A 20,033-nucleotide genomic window follows, 5' to 3' on the forward strand; every position below is an offset into this window, starting at 1 on the left:
TATTATTCAACCATAAAAAAGAATGAAATCTTGCCATTTGCAACAACATGGATAGATCTAGAGAGTATAATCCTGGCTAAGCAAAATAAGCCAGTCACATATATAATTTCACTCATATGTGAAGGAAAAAAAAAAGGAAAAAAGAGACTAAAATGATTGCTAGAGGGGAGATGGGTGGGGGGGGTATGAGTGAAATAGGTGAAGGGAATTAAGCGTGCACTTATCTTGAGCACTGAGTAACACATGGAATCATTGAAATCACTATATTGTGTACTAAAGCTAATATAACACTGTATGATAACTACACTGGAATATTTTTAATCTTGAAAATAAGTCATCTGAGAAGAGTTTATACAGACAGAACCATAAAATTTATCAACATATCTATTTAGGACTACAGTTAAGGTTTTTAACTATCAGTTAAATTTCTTTAAAAAATATAGGGCCACTCCAGTTATCTATTTCTTCCTTTGGTTGTGTATTTCAAAATGTGTCACTTTATCTAAGTTGTCACACTTATTGGCATGAGTTTATATATGTACTTATACATTTTAAAATAAAAGCAAAACTGAGAATATTCTCCATTTAATACAATTTGTTCTGAATTCATCAAGTACCTCAATTAGCACCTTAGAAGAAGTACTTTTTCAATTAATAATACTGTGGCTTGAGGAGCAGCCCTGGTGGCACAGCGGTTTAGTACCGCCTGCAGCCCAGGGTATGATCCTGGAGACCCGGGATGGAGTCCCACATCGGGCTCCCTGCATGGAGCCTGCTTCTCCCTCTGCCTGTGTCTCTGCCTCTCTCTCTCTCTCTCTCTCTCTCTCTCTCTCTGTGTCTCTCATGAATAAATAAATAAAATCTTTAAAAAAAATAATACTGTGGCTTGAGTAGAAAAGTCAATATGTCACATTTATAAGCCGTAAAATGTAACTATGAAGATGATCATGAACAATTTTGTAAAAATGCTAAAAATTTCATTTTGAAACATATTCAGAAAAATACCAGTTACATGTTAATAGATACAGCAGTTAAGAAAATGATTAAAATATGTGATTGTGACAAGAATGCTTTATTTTTATTTTTTTATTTTTTAAAGATTTTTTAAAAATTTATTTATTAGAGACAGCAAGAGAAAGAGGCAGAGACACAGGCAGAGGGAGAAGCAGGCTCCATGCAGTCTCCAGGATCATGCCCTGGACTGAAGGAGGCACTAAACCACTGAGCCACCCGGGCTGCCCCACGAATACTTTATTTTTATTTTTATTTTTTTTTATTTTTTATTTTTATTTTTATTTTTTTTGAATACTTTATTTTTAAATGTGACAATAATCAATATAAAGTTTTGCTTCAATTTATGTATTTTAGAAAAAAATATATTTGGGAAAGAGTTTTTGAACAGGCTATTTTATAGTCCACCAAATGTAATAATACCATTTTTCAGTCACGAAATGAGTATTTTGAAAATTACATAATTTTAATTAGCTTAAGAACCCTCTTTCATTCCAAAAAGTGAATAAGGATGATTTATTATCTTGTCAACTTAGGTATAATCCAATGCTTTAGATCAGTATTATGATGGCTATCTAAGACTTTCCTATGATTTCATTGATCTTGAAAGTCATCTTATATAATTCTGAAAAAAAACCTAATACAGAAACAGATGTGGACTAGAAACACACACATACACAAAATTATATGTATTATAAACAGATCCCTACCTTACAATCTACCTTCAAATAAACACCAAATAGAAGATCCAAATTCAAGGTGTAAAACTTTAAAACCAATAAAAGAAAATCTTTACTCAGCGTGGATTTCATTTTTCTTTTCTTTTCTTTTCTTTTCTTTCTTTCTTTCTTTCTTTCTTTCTTTCTTTCTTTCTTTCTTTCTTTCTCTTTCTTTCTCTTTCTTTCTTTCCTTCTTTCTTTCTTTCCTTTTCTCTTTTCTTTTCTTTTTCTTTCTTTTCTTTCTTTCTAAGAAAGCAAGCGAGCACACACATCTGAGAGCAGGCATGGGTGGAGAGCAAATGGAGAGGGAGAAAGAGAATCTTAAAAGGCTGCATGCCCAATGCAGGGCTCCATGTCAGGCTCAATTTCATGACCCTGAGATCATGATCTGAGCTGAAATCAAGAGCTGGATACTCAACCAACTGAGCCACCCAGACACCCTTCTTAGTGGATTTCTTAAACAGGAGTATTTTACCAGACTGATAAGTCAATTGCATTGAAATTACAAATTTTTATACAACCAAATATATTAAAATGAAAAAATATAAGAGAATGGGAGAAACCACTGCAACATATATAACACACAATATCCAAACTTTGTGATGAACCACCACAAATATGCAAAGAAATAAAGTTATTCATGGATGATAAAATTCCTGTGGTCAATAAATGTGTAAAGATGGGCAGCACTGGTGGCTCAGCGGTTTAGCGCCACCTTCAGCCCAGGGTGTGATCCTGGAGACCCAGGATCGAGTCCCACATCAGGCTCCCTGCATGGAGCCTGCTTCTCCCTCTGCCTGTGTCTCTGTCTCTCTCTTTCTGTCTCTCCCTCATGAATAAATAAATAAAATCTTTAAAATTTTTTTAAAATTAAATAAATGTGTAAAGATGATCAATCTCATCAGTAATTAGGGAATTACAAAGTAAACCCACAAGACAGGCAGACATTTCAAAAGTTTGAAAATTTAAGGCACCTGGGTGGCTCAATCAGTTAAGGGTCTAACTCTTGATTTCAGCTCAGGTCATGATCTTAGGATTGTGGGCTCAAGCCCAGCATTGAGCTCCACACTGGGCATGGAGTCTGCTTAAGACTCTCTCCCTCTTCCTCTACCCCTCCATTCCCATGTTTGTTTGTTTGTTTCTCTCTCTCTCAAAAGATAAAATAAAAATTTGACAAAAATAATATAATAATCAATGTGTAATAATATAAAAGTGACAAAAGTGAGGAAGTAGAGATAAGGAGAATCCCTATACATTCTTGGTGGAAGTGTAAACTAGTGTAATGGTTTTGAAGACTAACAGCCATAGCAAGTAAAGCTAAAAATGAGCACCTCTGATGACCTAGTAATTTCAGATCTAGGTACAGAATTACAGAGCAGCACTGTTCAACAGAAATGTAAAGCAAACCACCTACATACCTTTAAATGTTTCAGTAGCCAAATTCAAGTAAGAGAAATAAGGAAAATTAATTTTAATAATATATTTTATTTAACCTAATATATTCACAACAGTATAATTTTAACATGTAATAATCAATGTGTAATAATATAAAAGTATAAATGAGGTGTCTTATGTTACTTTTTCCACACTAAACCTAGTGTATGTTTTATATTTATAACACTTCTCAATTTGGACTAACCTCATTTCAAGGGCTCAGTAGCCATGTGTGGCTGGCTAGTGGCTATTAAATTGGATAGCAAAGCACCAGAGCCTGGTTAATTGAAGCATTAGTACTAATAGATATTTATTAGAAACTAGAGTATCAGTCCAAATGCCAGACCTGCAGAATCGAAATCTTTAGTTTAATAAGATTACCAGGTGATTCATAAACATTGAAAAGTTTAAGAGACCGTGTCCTCAAACAGAATTTCTCAACAGGTGTGATGTGGCAAGACAGTACCCATACACTGACAAAATGACTCCTTCAGCCCTTAGGATGGGAGCTGGGCTGAGTCGGCCAGAGACCCTGCCATTTACCTCTCATGTGTTTATCACAGTGTGCCATGAAAAGATCCTTTTCTTCGTCTTGACAGACAAGAAGTTTGAGAAGCCCTGTCCTAGAAAACCTCTTATACAAATACACAATGAGACATGTAGTAGGGGTGACCACTGAAGAAAAACCTATAAGGAAAAAATATGGAAATAACCCAAACATCCATCAGTAGGAGGTGAGGTAAATTGTGATATATCCACATTATGGAATGCAACATAGTAGTAAAAATACTTTACTGGATCTAAAGATAACTGACACAGCTAGATATTGATGACAGGTGATGGCTTCAGAGAAGGAAAGAATGAATTAGGGAGACAACATAGGAGACTTCATATTATTATAATTTTAACTTCTAAAATTTTCTAAAGCAAATATAAAAAAATGTTTACATTTCTTCATTTTGGGTGACTGGGTACATGGGAATATCTTACTTTCTTTGCATTTTTTGGTATTTGGGGAATTATTTTCAAGAAAAACAAACCCAAAACAATAAAAATAGGAATAAATGCACATATAATTACAAATAAAACAGAAATATACAGAATAAGAAGTCCTACTTCACTCCTTCCTTCAATCTGGTTTTTCCCCAGAGTTAACCATAGTTGTCAGCTTGGTGTACACCATTCCAATCAGCTTTAAATGAATTTACAAATATATAGTTTCTATATATTAATGGACTTGAGAGAATACTAAACATATTTCTAGGACTTGCTCCTTTTACTTGACAATATATCATGGACATCTTTCCTTGTCAGAACATATTTATCCAGCTCATTTCTTTTTCATTTCTGAGAAAGAGAGCATGCACAAGCGGGAGGGGAGAGGGAGAGACAGAATCTTTTTTTTTTTTTTAATTAATTTTTATTGGTGTTCAATTTACCAACATACAGAAAAACACCCAGTGCTCATCCCGTCAAGTGTCCACCTCAGTGCCCGTCACCCATTCCCCTCCAACACCCGCCCTCCTCCCCTTCCACCACCCCTAGTTCGTTTCCCCGAGTTAGGAGTCTTTATGTTCTCCCTTCCTGATATTTCCCAACATTTCTTTTCCCTTCCTTTATATTCCCTTTCACTATTATTTATATTCCCCAAATGAATGAGAACATACACTGTTTGTCCTTCTCCGATTGACTTATTTCACTCAGCATAATACCCTCCAGTTCCATCCACGTTGAAGCAAATGGTGGGTATTTGTCATTTCTAATTGCTGAGTAATATTCCATTGTATACATAAACCACATCTTCTTTATCCATTCATCTTTCGATGGACACCGAGGCTCCTTCCACAGTTTGGCTATTGTGGCCATTGCTGATAGAAACATCGGGGTGCAGGTGTCCCGGCGTTTCATTGCATCTGAATCTTTGGGGTAAATCCCCAGCAGTGCAATTGCTGGGTCGTAGGGCAGGTCTATTTTTAACTCTTTGAGGAACCTCCACACAGTTTTCCAGAGTGGCTGCACGAGAGACAGAATCTTAAGCAGACTCCATGCCCCGTGCAGAGCCCAAAGCAGGGTGCAATCTCACAACCCTGGGATCATGACCTGGGCTGAAATCAAGAGACTGAGCCACCCAGGTCACCCTAGCTCATTCTTTTTAATAACTACATAGTATTCCTCTATATGGATACTCATAATGTATTTAAAAGTAGCAGTAGAAAATTGGAGAGTACTCTTACCTAAAGATAAAAGTTCCTTAAAAGTCTAATTTTTAAAATTTTTCTCTCATTCAATAAATTTAGTGATGACATAAAGAAAATATGAAAGTTGCTCCTATCTCTCCCTTTAGAAGGAGAGAGGGCAGCCCGGGTGGCTCAGTGGTTTAGCACCACCTTCCGCCCTGGGTATGATCCTGGAGTCCCGGGATCAAGTCCCACGTCAGGCTCCCTGCATGGATCCTGCTTCTCCCTTTGCATCTCCGCCTCTCTCTGTGTGTATCTCTCATGAATAAATAAATAAAATCTTAAAAAAAAAAAAAGGACATAGAGAAATAACATAGGAGAAATAAAAAAATTTTTTAAATCCTACTGAAATATCAGAAAGCAACTACTTTAGGTATCTAGATAAAAAAATCTCCTTTAAGCCCAAGAATTTAAAGATCACTGAATAATGAAAATGATATAGTGCCTTGTAACCAAGATGCTCTGGAAATTATTTTTGAATTCTCACATCACTATCGTTAATGGACACCAGCTGTGGTCTCATAGTATCCTGGGTACATTACACAGTGAAAACATAGACAGGAAGTCACTGCGCATATGCCATGTTCACAGCTTGGTTCTAATTAGCATCATAATGAATACATATTTATTAAAGAAAATGGTATGGTTGGGAGCACAGACCCCGGAGTCATACTGCCTGGGTTCCAATCTTGGCTCAGCCACTAATGTAATGTAATGACTTTGAGCAAATATTGAAGCCTCATTTTCTCCTCTGAAAAGAGAAGAAAATATCTCACAAGCTTGCTATGAGAATTAAAAGAAATAATGAACATGCAGTATTTAGTAAAGTGTCTTGCCCTTAGCACTCAATTGATATCAGGGATTATCATTATTAGTATTGAATGATTACAATATTAAAGAAGTTCTATTAGGACTAGGTTATACAAAAAATATGGAGTGGTTTCCCAGTTTCCAATAGCTTATAGTTTAGAAATCAATTTGAATATCCCAAAATTAAAAGACAGAATAATAAAGAGTATCATGTTCCTACTGAGACCTAAAAATTAAAATCACTTCTCAAGTCGCCCTACCCAGACAGGTAAACACTTAATCAATTTACTTTATTTGAATACCTAATAGAATTAATAACACCATGCATATAGTGGAGGTATGAATACAATCTGGTAAATAGGTTAACTTAAAGTTTTTTAATATAAAAATTTGATATCAGGTTTATATTTGATTACATATTGAGTTTTGATCATGATATTGATTTTATGACCCATCAATCCATTAAGAGTGGCTCCAAGAGGCAGCTGAGAGATCATCACTGCCCATCAACTAGTAGCATATCAACTGACCCATGTTTTGTAGGAAATATTTTTAAACTTTAAACGTCAATTTATACTCAAGACTTTACAGTTCACAAAGTTCCTGCAACTCGCTACTTCCCTTTCTCCATAACTGGGAGATGAACATGACATCCTTCATAACAATTTTAGGGCGTTCATTCAAAACATATGATACAATTTGTCATATAAGGTGACTCTACTTAGTTTTACTCAACCAATTCCACTTTTTTTTTTTTAACCCTTAGTGCTTTGAAAATAAAGAATGCATCTGTTATGCATGGGTTAGTTTTAAAAGGCAAAAGTGACATTCAGAAAAAATGAGATTTTTGAGCTTGTGTTCTGATTTATTCTAAATTACCTATTCAGCCTCACCAATCTCTATCTCATATTTTCTGCTTTCTCTTTTCCAGATTTTTCTCCAAAGATGTGAAAGCTCAGTTTGTTTTCAAATCAAATCAAGTTAGAGATACATACTCGTTATCTACTAGGTCTAAAGCCATATCTGGTTGCTAGAAAGGGCCCAAAGATGCACAAGCTACTCATCTCTGCCTTTAGAGAACTTAAATCTATTTTAAAAAGCTACAATACAAGACAGCATAATAAGGTCCACACAGAAGTTTTCAAAGTGATAGGGATTTAAAGATTGGAGAGTGCCATAGACTTCAAGGCATTTATACAAAGACAGAATTTCCATAGGAAAAGACAAAGAGCAAGCATTAGGCAAGACTGAGGGGAAGGTGTTCAGGGAAGAGTGGGTTGTCCAGATGAGTCTGGGTTGAGAAAACATGTTACAAGGAACTTTGAATATTAGGCTAGGGAGTTTTATAGATAACTCAGCATTAAATGAGTCATCAGAAGTTTCTGGGCAGGAGAGTTAGGTGGTAAGAACTTCACTTTGGGAAGATTTATCTCATGGAAAGTATGTAAGATGAGTCAAAGTGGGAAACCAGGTACTTAGAGATTACTGGGAAAATTATTGAAATATTTTAGATGAGATGAAACAGTTCTCTCAAAATTAAAAGGTGAAAAAGTCAAGGATAGGGTAAAGGAAAAATAAAATTGGGTAAAGTCTCTGTCCCCAAAATTTTCTTTAAAGGGGAAACAGAGACCTGAGATTATATAAGAGTAGAAAAATAGCAGAGGAGAGATTACTGTTGCTCTGAGGGAGGAGGCCAACCACTAATCAAAGCCCTGAAGGAGGGAACTGGAATGACCCAGGTGGAGTATTCATTTAAAAAAAAAAAAAAAAAAAAAAGCGGGACACCTGGGTGGCTCAGCAGTTTAGCGGCTGCCTTTGGCCTAAGGGCATGATCCTGGGGTCCCGGGATGGAGTCTCACATTAGGCTCCCTGCGTGGAGCCTGCTTCTCCCTCTGCCTATGTCTCTACCTCTCTTTCTCTGGCTCTCATGAATAAATAAATAAAATCTTTAAAAATAAAAAAAGAAAAAATGTTTTTATTTCAAAGGGAAGCATAAAAAGAGGAAGAAGAATGAAAATACATTGAAACTTAAATAGTTGAGGAATTTATGGCAAATAATCTCAGCCTTCTCAGAAAGTAGGAGGAAGTTCATCTGCATAAAGGAACTAGGAAGAGAGTGGGTACTTGCTCTGAGTGCAGAGCACTTAGAAAATGAAGAGTAAAAAATTTTTTATTTAAAAACTGCTAAGATACCTAAAGCAAAGCACCTAAAGGAAAATTAGTTAAAATGGTTTATTCAAAATTGTTTGTGCTTCAAAGGACACCATTAAGAACTTGACAATACAATCCATAGAATTGAGAGAAAATATTTGCAAATCATCTGATAAAGGTCTAAACATCCAGAATACACAAATGAAAAGACAACCCAATTTAAAAATGGGCAATGGATTTGAATTGGACATTTCTCAAAAAAAAAAAAAATGCAAATAGCCAATATACACATGTAAAAATGTTCAATATCATTAGTCATTAGAGAAACACAAATCAAAACCATAATTCAGTACTAAATGTTGGTGAGGGTGTGAAGAAATTAAAACTCCCCTATTCTGCTGATGGGAATGTAAAATGGTATAGCCATTTAGCAAAAACAATTTGACAGTTCCTCCAACAGTTAAACACAGAGTTACCATAAAGCCCAGCATTTTCATTTCTAAGTATATCTCAGTAAAAACATATATCCACACAAAAACTTATATATAATATTCACAGCAGCATTATACATAACAGTCAAAAAGTGGAAACAATTTAAATAGCCCTCAACCAATGGATGGATCAACAAAATGTGGTACATCCACATAATGGAATATTATTCTGCCATAAAAATGAAGTACTGATATATACTACAATATGGATTAATCTTACAATCATGCTAATTAAAAATCACTAGACACAAAAAGCTACATATTGCATGATTCCATTTATATGAAATGTCCAGAGCAGGCAAATCCACAGAGATAAAAAGTAGATTAGGGATTTCCAGAGGCTGGGAGAATGGGACAGTGAGGAAATCTTGAGTGACTGCTAACTAGTATGAGATTTCTTTTTTGCAGTGATGAAAATTTTATGGAATTACATAGTATACAACTTTGTGAATATACTAAAAATCACTGAACTGTACACTTTAAATAAGTGAATCTTCTGATACATAAAATATATATACATGTAAAGACTGCTAGGCAGCAGTGAGTTCAGATGACCTGTATTTTTTTTCTCCATCTATTGAGGATGGAATCATGGCTTTCTCAGGCTATAAGAAGTCACACAGGCCAGACAGTGGGAGTCACCTTGAGCAGGTTATTGGCAAAACCGGAATGACAGAGAGTAAAAGGAATGAATAGCACGCTGTTGAAATGGCTATCTATAAAAGCCTGGGCTCTTTCAAAACAACAGTAAGACACCAACAATCCAATCCAAAAATGGGCAAAAAAAAAAAAAATATGAACAGACATCTGACCAAAGAGGATACAGAGGTGGCAAATAAGCACATAAAAGGATGCTCAACATCATGAGCCATTATGGCAATCTAAATTAAAACCACAATGAGGTATCATTACACATCTCTCAGAATGACTAAAATAGAAAATAATGACAACACTAAATGCTGGTGAGGATGCAAAGAAAGTGGATTATATTTACATTATTGGTGGGAATGTAAAATGGTATAGACACTCTGGAAAACAGTTTGGCAGTTTCTTATAAAACTACACACAACTTACCATATAACCCAGCAATTGTACTTCTGGGCATTTATCCCAGAAAAATGAAAACCTATGCTTGCACAAAAACCTTTACGCAAATGTTCATAACAGCTGATTCATAGTAACTGAAAACCAGAAACAGTCCAGATATCCTTTAACAAGGATAAGTGGTTAAACAAATTATGTCACACCATGGAATATTACTGGGCAGTAAAAAGAAAACAAATTATGTTAAACCATGGAATATTCCTGGGCAGTAAAAAGAAAATCGTTATATACAACAACCTGGATGGATCTCCAAGGAATGATACTGAGTGAAAAACACCAATTCCAAAAGGTTACACATATGGTATGATTCCATTTGTATGAGATTCTTAAAATGACAAAAATTATAAAAACAGAGTATAGGTTAGTGGTTGCCAGGGGTGAAAGATGGGAGAATAGGAGAAGAAGGTAGTTATAAAAATTTATTCGTGAGAGACAGAGAGAGAGAGAGGCAGAGACATAAGAGGGAGAAGTAGGCTCCTTAGGTTCTGTCTTACAGAACATTTTCTGTATCTTGGACATATCAATGTCAACATCCTGGTTGTGAGACTGTACTATACTTTTGCGAGATGTTATTATTGGAGGAAGTTAGGTAAAGGATCCACTGGATCTCTGTTATTTTTTACAACTTCATGTGAATCTACAATTATCTTAAAATAAAGTTTAATTAAAAAATAGTTCAAGTTGGGCTGGAGGCAAGCCAACCCAAAATATGACATGCAGTTTTCACATCTATAATATGGGTATTATAATACCTACTAAGGGGAATTAAAATTATACACACACACATACACACACACACACACACATATACGTATGTAAAGTTGAGTAGATGCTGAAACATAAGTTCTCTTAAGGATAAATGGTAGTTTACCATCTACCATTATTGAAAGAGCTCAACAACTGCAAATGGCAGCCATGTCCAGAGGATTTATTATCAAGGACTCTAAATTCATAAAGGCCTTAAAGGGCACATTCATGATACTAAAAACCATAAAAAACAAGACCCCCCCTCTCATGTACAAATTGGGCCCTCTCAGTGGGAGACCTCTTCTGTCCGAGAACGCTGTAAGTCATAAAAGAATGGATCTAAATGGATCTAATACCTACAAAAGTCAGAGAACTGCATTTAAGGGTCAGCTATAGCACAGAAGTTAGCAAAACTGGCTCTGGAGCCAGACTGCCTGGATTTGAATCTTACCTCATCAGTTACTGACTGTGTGACCTTAGGCAAAACAAGTAGTTCTCTGGGCCTCAGATTCCTCATGTATTATAAGAATCAAAGAGATAATACATATACATTACTTCAGCACAGTGTTCTATTAGCACTCAATCAATGTTAGCTGTTACTAGCAATTACAAGGAGCTATAATAATTAACTAGCATGGTCCAATGTCTCCTGCACAGAGGAATCACTTCAACATTCCTAACACTTCACCCAACCTGACTTAAACATATCTGGTGATGGGTAACTCAATGCTTTTCAAGGCAAGCTATTCCAGTTTTAGGCAGCTGCAATCGCTAGAAAGTTGTTCCTTCTATTTTTAATCCAAATCTTTCCTTTCACTTCCAAACATTAGTCTTAGTTCTGCCTTTTCAAGCTATGAAAAACTGTCTGGGCCCTCTTCCACACAGCATGTCATATATTTGGCACCTCCTCTCTCGTCATGTGGAGCTTATGGAAACTAGTCTGCTCCTCCCTAGTCCTGTGACTCAGGACACCTCTCTCAGAGCCTTGTCTCAAAAGTTAGAGTTCCAGATTAAATAATCTCTAAGGTTTTTCCTCCCCAGGAGGAAATGTTATCTCTCCTCATCACCTTGCTTCCTTCTTTTGAGCGTGCCTCAGTTGGTTAACATTCCTCTTAAAATGTCATCCCCAGAATGGAACGCAAAACTGAAGTTCTGGCAATAGTCAGCTACTGGGAAACCCTCTCCTCCCTTTTTAATGTGACTTAATATAAGCATTTGGGGCTAACATTTTACTGCTATACTTTATGGTGAACTTATAGCTAAGTAAAACTTATGGATCTTTTTGCTATAACATGCTATCTTCTCCAGATAAACCCAGAGTTGATTTTTGGAATCAACGATCAGGATTTTTATATTTGTTTCTGTTCAATGTCAGTTTTCAAAACTCTTCCCATCATTTCAGCCCATAAAGCTTTGGTTGAATTCAATTATGTCATACATTATATCATTAGTGAAGGTACATTGATCATATTCTTATCAAGAAAACATGAAAAATATCTTTAAATATTCCACCACATACAAAAGTGCTTATATGCAAAAATTGCTTCCTTACTATTATTGTTGGATTTTTAAAAAGATATTTCTTAAGAGTCTGATGTACAAACCAACTGAAAACATGTTTTGGTTCTTTCAACCTCAGGGGTTCTCTTTTACTGATCCTAAAACCTAGCAGTTCTAAGCGTGATATGAAATAGTCAAAACAACAGGGTATGCCTGTCAGTGTGGTGGGATTGCCTCAAGAAAGAGAAACCAATCCACACTACTGCTGCAAATGTTTGTACCTACTTGCTACTTAACAACAAGTGACTAAGTAACTCTCCTTTGCTAATTAAAGAGGGGATTTTGAAACATAGCTAGGCTACCTTGTTGTCTTGAGGTGAAAAAAGTAAAGATTATTATGGAGATTTGCTGTCATAGACAATTTAACAAGTTTTTAAAAGCTTTAGGATTGTTACTGTTCACCTCCACGATAAAAACTTCCAGTGAATGTTTTTGCTTTTTTTGTAGAACTCCGGAATTAACCATGTTACATTCCTTTATGTCACACTAATATAACTGTGTTCAGATTCTAAGAAGTTCATTTCATTAATTGGAGTATGATTGTAAAAGACAGATACTGTCCCTTTCAAGGCTAAAATTTTCCCAAATTTTTATTAACAAAAAAATAGTCTGCGCTTTTTATTACCTATAAATTATACCTCAATAACATTTTTAAAATGAAAAACATAGTAAAAAGTTCCTTTCAGGTAAATCTTGGTATTTCTTTCCCTGTTGCATGATTTCCTCTATTTTCTCTAAATGCATAGGGATTTGTGATTAATATTAGCTTTTTAACAAATTTTATTGACCATCTATTACTGTGCTGACAATGTTCATAAGAGCAAAAATGCAAAACATCATCAACATTAGAATCTTGACCCAACCCACTTCAAATCCTTGATCTTGTCTCACTGCATAGTTTCACTCCTGGTTTTCTCTGTAGAGAAGGGCTGACCCAACTGTTCACAAGAGTCACTCCATGATGGCTGCTCTTGGCCTAATCTCAGGCTGATGACATGAGCCCTTCAAGCCATTCCCTGTTTGGGGACCAACATCCTTACCAGAAAAAATGGGTCCTCTATGATGCCAGTGAAATTTTTTTAACCTAGAATTTTGTGGTCCATAACAATAAAACATTAATAGGTACTGTAAACTAGACCATGGGGATACGCAATGATATAATACAGTATTTATTAAACGGGATTCTCTCTGTAACCTATTCTAGTCATCAATAATCCAAACACTATTCTTTGAGAAGAGGTAAGAGGGGCACCTGGGGGGCTCAGTTGGTTAAGCACCCAACTCTTGATTTTGGCTCAGATCATAATCTTAGGGTCATGAGCTGGACTCCATGCCATGGGTGGAGACAGCTTAAGATTCTCTCTCTCTCCCTCTACCCCTCCCCCCCATTAAATAACAAAAATAAATTAAAAAGACAAAACCCTCAGGCCTCATTCTAGAATATCTTCTTCAAGCAAGGCCTATATACCCATCATAACTAGATTCTCTAAACTGGAAAATGAGAACCAATTAGTCTACTTCACAGATAAGTCATTGAACCTAATTCCTTAAGCATAAGCAAGTTTATAAAATGAGTTGGTAAAACTAGATCACTGATTTTCAGTCTGCATGCTCAGACTCATAGGAGCACCCCCCAAAGGAATATTGGGCCTGGAAGGCACTTTTATTTCAAAAAGCTTATTTGCTACATTGTCTAAATGAAATGTCAGATTTTTTTCTGAGCTGGAATTATGGTCCTAACCATGATTTTTCTCATGTTGATCAGAAGTCCTGGTTGGCTTTGATCAATAAAATTAGAAACAAATGCATTATTACTTACTCAATGTAGAATAGTAAATCTTTCAAAATTTGGAGACCGTGGGAAACAAAATTAATTACAAAGATCTTTGGCAAAGAAAAAATGGTAATCACAGAGCTAGGTAAATGAATTATTCTTTCAGCCAATAATTACTGTGTACTTACCTGTGCCAAGTTTTCCTCTAGGTCATAGGGTTATAGGGATAACACTGAGAAGTCCATGATACAGTCCCATGAAGAGGATGATCTCTTAGGTGCCTTCCATCTGCAATATGGAAGGTCTACTTGTGTGTTAAGGGGGAAGTTGGCTGCTGTTGGTAATGCTGTTTTAATTTATGATTCTTTCCTGAACCGTAGTTAGGCTATAAGAAGTTTTTCAAACTTCCTCACAAAGGGCACAATACTTCGTGCCTGCTTTTCATAATAATGTCAGCATTTATGCTGTCATCAGATGTTCCTAGGTCTACATTTTCGAGGTCTAGAACTTATACCATAAGCACCAAGGAAATGAGAGTATTAGGATCCTTCTTGAGGCTACACACCATAGCAAGGGCTAGGACAACTCAGGATGATGAATAGCCAGCTTCTGTCTGTCCAGCCCTTAGTACAAAAGAATCCTGATGGGAAAGCAAGATTCGGAGGTCCTGAGTAGTGTAAAATAGAACATGTTTGCTTCTTCCCTCTGCATAATAAATCTCTTAAAAACCACATAGGTCACTAGACATTTCTAGTTTGATACAGAGCCATCATTCATCAGCCCAGAAAAACATCATCTCCCTGGCTTGGAGAGGAACAATTTTCAAGTATTGGAAGGGAAGTGAGGTCTTAGCCAAGTACACTTCAAATTGTGAATTCTAAAATGGTGTCAATTTTAATGGAAAATAAATAAATTACTTCCAACAAGATGCTGCTTAACCCTTAAATAGTCATAGTTTATCACAGATATTAAAGGATATAAATTTCTTAAGCCTCTATTTCCAAACACAGAGTTTAAGCATTATAAAAGTATTTCCAGGACACCTGAGTGGCTCAGTGGTTGAGCATCTGCCTTTGGCCCAGGGCATGATCCTGGAGTCCCAAGATCGAGTCCCACGTCGGGCTCCCTGCATGGAGCCTGCTTCTCCCTCTGCCTGTGTCTCTGCACCCCGCCCCCCCCGTGCCTCTCAATAAATAAGTAAAATCTTTAAAAATAAAAATAAATAAATAAATAAACAAATAAAATTATTTCCCCTCTAACTGCTTTAAAGATTTATTTATTTGAGAGAGCGAGAGTGGGGCAAAGGACAGAGGGAGAGAACCCTCAAGCAGACTCCCCACTGAGAACAGAGCCAGATACAAGGCTCAATCAGTTGAGGACCCTGAGATCATGACCTGAACTGAAACCATGAGTCAGACATTCAACAGACTGAGCCAACCAGGCGCCCCTTCCCCTCTTAATTTAAGTGAACTCTGACCCAACCTGCTTTTTGACACTTATAATAAAAAACATTCAATGGCAAATACTTAGATGATGGTATAAATATAGAACACTTCCCTCTTTAGATAGTACTTTTCCTTTTACATAGGTTCCAAACATATCAAAGAAAACAAGTATGTACATGTCCATGTAAGCATGTAGAGTTGTCTCCCCTATCTGCTTTTAGACCCATTTCTTCTATAGAAGTTCCACATGAAAAGGAGTGAGCCAACTCTATAACCAACTATATAAATTAAATTATTCACTCCCCAGGTATGAGAGCAGGAACTTGTGAGAACACAAGTCCTAACTTGCAAAAGGAAATAATCTGAAAGATGAAAAGTTCTATGAACAAGCACAAAGGTTTCCCAGTCTCTGGGTGTAAAACAATCTTCCAGTCATCTCTCAGTTTTAGATGCCCAGAAATGGGTATCTGAGTGTAGCCCATGCTTGTCATTGGAAATCTCAATTCTAGCCATCACATATACTCTTAGACCTGATTCATCTGCATGGCTAGCACAGATTTACTCTTGGATACAGACTGCTGTAGGGAAAAGTTGTGATGTCTGAAGTCACAACACTCTTGCCCTGATTCTTTCCCCAGAAAACATTTCTTCTGCTCACTGTCCTGGAACATTCTTCCTGGGGAGATAGATCTATAAGCCAAAGATGACAGGTTATAGCATATCCAAGTTGGGGTAACTGAACACAGTTTAGGAGTAAACTGTCATTACCTATCATGACTTACCATTCAAGTAAATCAAAGAAGCTACCCTTAAGACAGACAGACAGACACACACACAATTATTTTTCCTTTCCTTCCTAGAAACCATAATGTATTATTCTGGGATGGAAGATATTACTAGAGTGGCTGAGATTTTGTTTGAGAAGAATCATTATAAAGAAACAGGAATTTCTTTAAGCATTCTTAAATAAAGGAAGAAAATATTCAACTGCATTAACAGTCAAAAATATTAATCAAAACTATATAAGCCTGCAAAAAAAAATGAGAAAAGACCATTTCTGATACATTAAATTGGCAAAGTTTAGAAAGGCAATTCTCTTCTTGGTACACTTCTATATTGAGCATTTTGGCTATATGTGCCCAAAATTTTACAGTCTTATTAACTCCTGACTTAGTAATTCTACATTAGGGGCATTTTGAAGAAATAATCAGATACATACATAAAGACTTCTAAATATTCATCTCAAAGGTTTTTGTAATAGGAAAACCTATTTCTTATAGAAATAATAGTCTAGGGCAGCCTGGGTGGCTCAGAGGTTTAGCACCACCTTCAGCCCAGAGCATGATCCTGGAGTACCAGGATCGAGTCCCACGTTGGGTTTCCCGCATGGAGCCTGCTTCTCCCTCTGCCTGTGTCTCTGCCTCTCTCTCCCTCTCCCTCTCTCTCTCTCATGAATAAAGTCTTAAAAAATTTTTAATTTAAAGAAAGAAAGAAAGAAAGAAAGAAAGAAAGAAAGAAAGAAAGAAAGAAAGAAAGAAAAAGAAAGAAAGAAAGAAGAAAGAAAGAAAGAAAGAAAGAAAGAAAGAAAGAAAGAAAGAAAGAAAGAAAGAAAGAAAAATAGTCTAGGGGTGCCACGGTGGCACAGTCGGTTGGGCATTCAACTCTGTTTCAGCTCAGATTGTGATCTGATCTCAGGGTCATTGGATGGAGTTCTGCACTGGGCTCTGCACTCAGCACAGAGTCTGCTTGAGATTTTTCTCTCCCTCTCCCTCTGCCTCCACCCCTCCCACTCATGCTTTCTCTCTTGCTTTCTAAAATAAACAAATTTTGGGGTATCCCTGGGTGGCTCAGCAGTTTAGCGCCTGCCTTTGGCCCAGGGCACGATCCTGGGGTCCCGGGCTCCCGGCATGGAGCCTGCTTCTCCCTCCTTCTGTGTCTCTGCCCCTCTCTCTATGTCTATCATAAATAAATAATTAAATATTTAAAAAAATAAATAAAATAAACAAAATTTAAAAAAAAAATACCCCAACAATAGCAATTTCGTGAAACAAATTATGATATGTCCATAAGAGAGAACACTAGACAGCTATTTTCTAAAAAGGACACATTCTCCCATATCCCATATCCTTCAAAAAATCTTTATTACACAGTTACTATCGCCAGACTTATATTTGTGTGCGGACACACACACAAATACATACATAAGAAAAAGACTACAAAGTAATACACTGATACTGTTATCAATTACTGTCTCTAGCACAGTGTAATATGTGTAATTTAGAATTTCTTCTTTACAATATTTCCAGAATTTTGGAAAATTTGCAAAAACATACTGCTTTTATATGAACAAACAATGAGGGCAGCCCCAGTGGCGCAGCAGTTTAGCGCTGCCTGCGGCTCGGGGTGTGATCCTGGGGACCCGGAATCGAGTCCCATATCGGGTTGCCTGCAAGGAGCCTGCTTATCCCTCTGTCTGTGTCTCTGCCTCTCTCTCTCTCTCTATCTCTATGAATAAATAAATAAAATCTTAAAAAAAAAAGAAACAATGATTTATAATAGTAACAGTTGCTATATATACTTGAGTACTCACTTTGTGCCAGATTGAATAAGCACTTTTTCAGTAATTATCTCATTTAATTTTCACCACAATCTTATGAGGCTGCGTACTATGATTATCCCTATTTTGAAACTACAGGAGTGTCAGAGTTGGGACTTAAACACAGGGCTAACTCCAAAGCTTGTGCCCTTGACTGCTCTTAAATACTAAGAGACCCCACATTTCTGAGTTAATTTTCTTAGAACCAAGTTTTTCAAGCAGCACTAACACATCCGGTTTCAGCTTGAAAGAGAAAAGTAGTAAAGAGTTTGGATTATTCCTTGCTGAAAGGACAAGGAATTCTTTACGATTATACAAATAACCTGAATTTTGGTAGGCTACTATTTCTATAAGCCCATGATAAGGCTGACTCTTGTCTAAATTCATCCAACAAAGTGAAGGAGTGGTCCAAGAACCTCTATACCACAGTTTCTACATACTTAGGTCTCTTATACTATCACATGTATTGATGCTAAATAAATGATACTTGGTGGCAATAATGATAAAGCAGACTTCAGGGACTAAAAATTTCAGTTTTGCTAAAATTGGAAATTTTCCATGATCCAGAGGATTTAACCAAGCTTTAAGCAATGGCAACCCAGTCGATATGCACTTAGCAAGTCCCTCAGACCTCTGATTTGGGGGAAAGAACATCTTTTCACATGGATGAGCAATTCTTGACACTTATGCATGTATTAGGAACCATTACACATATTTTGAAGGAGGAATTCATATCTTAAAAAAAAGTCTACACATGATCTTTCTTTGAATGTTTAAAAATAACCTTAAATACTTTCATGTGAAGTATTCTAACACAGGTCCTTTAAAAAAATGAAGTATCATATATTTCTTGTACTAAGCTCATACCTTTTTAGCATGGTAAAAGGATTCATTTCTTAATAATTTTTGCTTTTTTTCCACTGCTATTGTAGCTGAAATAGATCAACTATACAGTGAACCCATCAACTATTTTTCAATAACTCATAACAAAAAATTCAAATTGGACTTTAGAGTTAACAGATTGTCTTAAATAATCTGTTAGAGAGAATTAAATATCTACATAATTTGGAACTTACTGGAAACTAATCAGGTAAAATTGATGAGGTTGTTGCCTTTTATGAGCAAATGACATTCTGCAGTAGATTGGTGACTAACTTCAAGAGAAAGATGGCAAGATAGATATTAACTTTCACTCAAACCCTACAAATATTTAACTTGTCTAACTTTGAATATGAAATATGTGGGTAGTCAGATTTAATCCAAAGGAAGACACCATGTCCTGAATGTAAAGGAGACACTTAGACCCAGCAGGAAGGGCAGAGGTGCTCCTGCTGGACTCTAACACTCTACAATTTCCCCAGAATAGATCTGATTTTACTCTACTTGCTAGAGGGGATGCAAATAACTTCTTACATATATTATATTACAAAGTAAATAATCAGGTAAGTAACTGCAAGATTAAAAAAAAAATAGACTGAAGTTCAAGGCCAAAAGAAATTTGATGATTCAAATAAATGAAAATATTAATAGGAAAATATTAACTTCTCCCTTTTTTTTTAAGATTTTATTTATTTATTCATGAGACACACACAGAGAGAGAGAGAGAGAGAGAGAGAGAGAGAGAGAGAGAGAGGGGCAGAGACACAGGCAGAGGGAGAAGCAGGCTCCATGCCAGGAGCCCGATGCGGGACTCGATCCCAGGTCTCCAGGATCACGTCCTGGGCCAAAGGCAGGCGCTAAACCACTGAGCCACCCAGGGATCCCCAACTTCTCACTTTTTAACCAGAATGATTAAATAGAGTCTAGAAAATTAAAAAATGTGATTATTAACAAATATAATAAGTACTTTCCTTTGAACAGAGAAGGGAGAAAACTAAGTGACTGGATGTGCTGAAATAAGTTAGAAAAATTCCTTCAAACACTGCCTATTATTGGACAGGGAAAAGTAGACATA

The 20,033-nt window shown here is 36.3% G+C and overlaps 1 protein-coding gene across 6 annotated transcripts in view; it reads right to left on the reverse strand.

Moving 5' to 3' along the window:
- The window catches only part of FRMD5 (FERM domain containing 5), a 316,219-nt gene that overhangs the window by 170,708 nt on the left and 125,478 nt on the right, over window positions 1–20,033 (reverse strand). The gene's annotated exons all lie outside the window — the stretch shown is intronic.

This window comes from Vulpes vulpes, chromosome 15 (assembly GCF_048418805.1).
Source record: "Vulpes vulpes isolate BD-2025 chromosome 15, VulVul3, whole genome shotgun sequence".
Lineage (NCBI taxonomy): Eukaryota > Metazoa > Chordata > Mammalia > Carnivora > Canidae > Vulpes > Vulpes vulpes.